We start from the raw sequence: 5643 nt of genomic DNA, 5'->3' as shown, positions 1-5643 counted from the left end.
AGTATCTCCACTCTCTTCCCAAGACTGCTGAACCCTCATCTAATGTCCGATCAAAACCAAACTTGGCACACAGAGCCCCCATGACCCACTCTACATCCTACTGCGGTTTAGAGTAGGGCATACCATGGATGATGGGACTTGAAGTACCTCGCTTTCCGAGACTGCTGCGACCCTCAACAATGACTGAACAACACCAAACCTGGCACCTAGACCTCCCATGACCCACTTTACGCCATGGTGTGGTTTGACTGTGGATCGAGCATGGATTATGGGACTTGCAGTATCTTCGCTCAATTCCTGAGACCACTGCAACCATCATCCAATTTCCGATAAGGACCAAACTTGGCACACCAGGTCTCCATGATGCACTCTACATCCTGGTGCGGTTTGGAGGATGATGCACCATGGACGATGGGACTTGCAGTTCCTACACTCACTTAGTGAAACTACTGAGACCCTCATCCAATGACTGATGAAGACCAAACTTGGCACACAGAACCCCCATGGCCAACTCAACATTCTGGTGAGGTTTGGGGGAGAACAGACTATGGATGATGGGACTTCAAGTACCTCCACTCACTTCCCAAGACTGCTGCAACCCTGATCTAATGACTAATCAAGACCAAACTTGGCACACAGAGTATATAATAAAAGTCAAAGTTTGTATGCGACGGAAGTGTGGCGGTGTATGTGCTGGCTTTCTGATTGGCTGCGACTGTGGTGCTATTTGCATATGGTCTCTGATTGGCCAGCTTCAACAGGACCCCCTGGTGGAGAAGAGGGTTAATGAGAAAAGAAGGGGCATGAGAGAAGGAAATTTGCATATGGTCTCTGATTGGCCAGCCTGAAAGTTCCAAGATTCTGAGGTGACAAGAGAGGAGAGAAAAAAGCCTTCGGCTGTGTTAGAAAATTACCAATACAGACCAAACTTGGCACACAGAGCCCCAATGACCCACTCTCCATTCTGGTGCAATTTGGAGGAGGATGGACCACAAATGATGGGACTCGCAGTACCTTCACTAACTTCCTGAGAACACTGCGAGCCATATAAATAACTGATAAAGACCAACCTTGATACACAATTCCTTTCTCAAATACGCAGAGAGTCCACATGACCCACTCTACATTCTGGTGTGGTTTGGAAGAATTTGACAATGGATGATGGGACTTGCAGTCACTTCACTCACTTCCTGAGACCACTGAGACCCTCGCCAATGACCGATCAAGACCAAACTTGGCACACAGAGTCCCCATGACCCACTCTACATCCTGGTGCACTTTCAAGGAGGGCAGATCATGGATGATGGGACTTCAAGTACCTCCACTCCCTTCCCAAGACTGCTGCAACCTTCATCTAATGTCCGATCAAGACCAAACTTGGCACACAGAGCCCCCATGACCCACTCTACATCCTGATGCTGTTTGGAGGAGGATGGACGATGGATGATGGGACTTCAGTACCTTCACTCACTTCCTAAAACCACAGCGACACTTATCCAAATACCAAGAAAGACCAAACTTGGCACAGCGAGCCCCCTTGGCCAATTCAACATTCTGGTGAGGTTTGAGGGAGAACAGACTATGGATGATGGGACTTGCAGTACCTAAACTCACTTTCTGAGACCACTGTGATCCTCATCCAATGATTGATCAAGAACAAAACTTGGCACACAGAGCCCCCACGACCCACTCTCCATTCTGGTGGAATTTGGAGGAAGATGGACCACAGATGATGGGACTCGCAGAACCTTCACTAACTTCCTGAGAACACTGCGAGCCATATACATAACTGATAAAGACCAACCTTGATATACAATTCCTTTCTCTAATAACCCGGACAGCGCCGGGTCCCCAAGCTAGTATATAATAAAAGTCAAAGTTTGTATGCGACGTAGGACAGAGGTTGGTAGGATGTAGGGCGGACGAGTTTGTGGCAGCTTTCTGATTGGTTGCCACTGTGGTGCTATTTGCATATGGTCTCTGATTGGCCAACCTCAACAGGACCCCCTGGTGGAGAAGACGGTTAATGAGAGAAACGGGGACATGACAGAGGGAAATTTGCATATGGTCTCTGGCCAGCCTCAATTCCAAGATTCCGAGAGGACAAAGAGATGAAAGGAAAAGACCAGATGCTGTGTCAGAAAATTACCAATAAAGACCAAGCCCCCATGACCCACTCTACATCCTGCTGTAGTTTGGAGGTGGGTTGACCATGGATGATGGGACTTGCAGTACATTTACTCACTTACTGAAACCACTGAAACAATGACCAATAAAGACCAAACTTGGCATACAGAACCGTCATTATCCACTTTCTCTAATAACCCGGGCAGCACAGGGTACCCAAGCTAGTATATAATAAAAGAGAATGTTTGTATGCGGTGGCCAGCCTCAACATTCCAACATTCTGAGGTGGAAGAGAGGGGACATGTAAGGCTGTCAGGAATGATGGGAGTTGAAGTCCAAAACACCTTGTGGCCCCCAACAAAGAGCTATAATGACCAAGCTTGGCACACAGAGCCCCCTTGACCCACTCTACATCCTACTGTAGTTTGGAGGAGGATGGACCATGGATGATGGGGCTTGCAGTACCATCACTCACTTTCTGAGACCGCTGCAACCCTCATCCAATGACTGATCAAGACCAAACTTGGCACACAGAGCCCCCATGACCCACTCTATATCCTACTGCAGTTTGGAGGAGGACAGACCATGGATGATGGGACTTGCAGTACCTTCACTCACTTCTTGAGACCACAGCAACACTCATCCGATTACCACAAAGACCAAACTTGGCACACAGAGCCCCTATCACCCACTATACATCCTGGTGCATTTTGGAGGAGGTTGGACCATGGACAATGGGACTCACAGTGCCTTCACTAACTTCCTGAGACCACTGCAAACCATATACATAACTGATAAAGACCAAGCTTGGTACACAATGCCTTTCTCAAATAACCCGGGCACCACCGGGTCCCCAAGCTAATAAATCTCACCAGGATGAAGCAAGGCTACCGAATTTTATTTTTCTATTCCAGCTGGAAAGGATGATGTCCGCAGTAATCTGGTAAGGAGGTGACATGCTCCTGAGCAGGGAAATACAGAATATATACAGCTGTCAATATACAGGAGATGCAGCCGCAAGGAAAACAATGAAGAAATGTCCAGGTGATTGGATATGAATGGTCCTTCCCAGATATGAATGAGAAGCGATCAAGGACAATCTCTGTAAGCTCTCTAGCCCCTGACCTGACTATTGGTAGAGTTCAAATAACACTTTTGTCTGGCCCCCGCAGAACCAGCTTATTGTCAAAGTTCGGTGATAGTAGTTTCCTTGATAGGATTATCCTCTGGGAACGGAAATGAGAGAAATGGTGACATTCCCTTCCCCTTGCGGTTGGGGGAAATGTCCTTTGTGTGTAATTATTAACATGTCCATGAGTCCCCTGGGTGGACTAGTCAAAGAGACCCTCTGAAGCCCAAGGAAAGGGGTAATTTTTCTATTGTCCATGCTTAAGAGTTTCTGCAAAGTCCATTGTTTAAGGATGAAGACCCAGGAAGTTTGGCAATACCCGAGCCCTGAGATGCTGGGCATAGTTCATGAAGACGTTACCTTACTTGATATTTTATATCCATGCATACATATAATGAATGGGGATATGGGGCATATACAAAGTTCATATAGGGGAAAAGGGAATATGCAATGTCTTGGTCACCCAGAGTTCATAAAAGAGGATTTAATGTTCATATAAGCACTGAGCAGCCGAAGTCCATTAATAAAACAGGAGGTTCATGCATAAAAAAGGAACCAAATTCATACAAATGATCAGAATGGCTTGATGCTGGCCTGGGGTGTAGAGGTGACACATGAGGAATTTCCGGGGTCTGCAGGCACCATCAGGCACCATTCAAGGTGACACGCACAAGAAAAGAAGGGGAACACAGAACACCGTTGACCTGCAGGACCATAGGATCATGGAAAAGGTCTTAGGTTCCCACATGGGAGATTTGGACAGGAAAAGTGGATCTGAGGGGCGTAGGGGTCCGTTCAGCAGAAAGCGAGATGGCAGTTAGTCTTGTAATTCATCAGGGAGAAAGATGGCACCGGTTTGGGATGGATCGGTTAAGCTGCGGATACTGAGACCGGGCAGGCCCCCGTATTCACGGTTTAGAGGAACGCAGTTCCGTGCTCCCCGGGATGCTGCTGGAGCGTCCCATCCAAGCCAGCAGGGCTCCATGGCTTGAGAGAGGGAAAGTTCATGGTTGGAGCAGGGTTAGTCAGTAAAGGACACAATGTATCACTTCATAGAGGAAAAAGTTGGTAAAGGAATACTTTTTATTGGGGGATTGTTACAAAGAGGCCAAGGGAGACTGACAGAGAGAGAAGAGAAGTATTTCCCGGTGCAGCTGTTGCCACTGTCCTGCAGATACTTGAAAAACTCATATTCCCAGGAACTGTGGAACTCCCTGCTGCAGTCAGGACAATTTGAAGGCAGGGGTTTCTGTGTTCGGTGGCAGTTTGGCTCCTTCTGACTTTTGCCTTATTATGGGGCCAACGAATATGGAATTCTGGGGAAAGTGACCACTGACGGCTTTCATTCCTTCTACAGTGAATAATTCCGCATCCCCATAGGCTATAAACCTGATTTTTAACACATCACGTTAAAGCTTTTGCTTCAAGTTCATGGCCATCTGATTCTTTCTGTTAGGCCCTGACAGAGTGGGCTGCCCTTGCTTCTTGTTTCTAGCCATAAGAAGAGTTGTGGGGTTCCTTTTTTAAAAGCTGCATAGGAGAGAGAGAGAATGTGCCAAGGCTCCTCCCAGCTTCCTTCCTCGGCCAATCAGAAGCCCAGCTTAGCTGATGCAGATGTGCGGCTGCCTTGGAGCATTGTGGGACCAAGAATCAGGTGTAGGGAAGGGCTTTCCAGGCACCCCAAAGTGCAAATGAGTCAATGTGTGGCCTGGCAGCATTGCTGCTGTGTTCCCCAGGGCTCCTGGCATGGGCACCAGTAATGGTCACCGTGCCTTAGGAGGCAGGGCAAAACAGGGGTGAGGCGGAGGCCGTGCAGCTCCAACTCATACTTACCTGGCAGGGGAGACACCATGATCACGAAGGTGGTTTTCCCAGGGTGAGGCTCATCCATTGCACTCCGGGTGTGCTGACCCCTGCGATTTCCCCAAATGCGGGAAACTCGACTGCATAATTTGTGGTAGTGGGGGACTGCGTTCGCGCTTTCCCCTGGCTTCTCTGGTTCAAAGGCAGACAAGAGCTCTCTGTTCCCCCAGATACCCTAAGTCACATCCCTGCTGCTCTTGGCCTCCTACATACAGTACATGCAGGTGGCGCGACAGAAGATATGTCCATTTCAGTCAGAATAGCTCATTTCTTTCTTTTTTCTCCTTTTTCTATTCCTCCTTTCTTTCTTCTCCTCTTCCACCTTACCTTCTTTCTTCTCCTTTATTCCTTTCTCTTCTACCTTTTTTTCTTTCTCCTTCTCCTCTTTTTCTTCCTTTTTTCCATCCTTTCCTTCTCCTTCAGAAGAATTCAAAACGATCATGACAGATTAGAGAGATGGGCCAAAACTAACAAAATGAAGTTCAACAGTGACAAATGCAAGATACTCCACTTTGGCAGGAAAA

The 5643-nt window shown here is 47.6% G+C and overlaps 1 non-coding gene across 1 annotated transcript; it reads left to right on the top strand.

The window, feature by feature from the left end:
* Window positions 1–5081: 5081 nt before the first annotated feature.
* On the top strand, window positions 5082–5245 carry LOC132782186 (U1 spliceosomal RNA). Its single transcript, XR_009632032.2, has one exon. It is a non-coding gene; the product is annotated as a U1 spliceosomal RNA (small nuclear RNA).
* Window positions 5246–5643: the final 398 nt, after the last annotated feature.

The sequence above is a fragment of the Anolis sagrei genome, chromosome X (genome assembly GCF_037176765.1).
Source record: "Anolis sagrei isolate rAnoSag1 chromosome X, rAnoSag1.mat, whole genome shotgun sequence".
NCBI classification, from domain to species: Eukaryota; Metazoa; Chordata; class Lepidosauria; order Squamata; family Dactyloidae; genus Anolis; species Anolis sagrei.
Note: the sequence above shows the minus strand (reverse complement) of the source record. Positions and strands in the feature narration are given on the sequence as shown.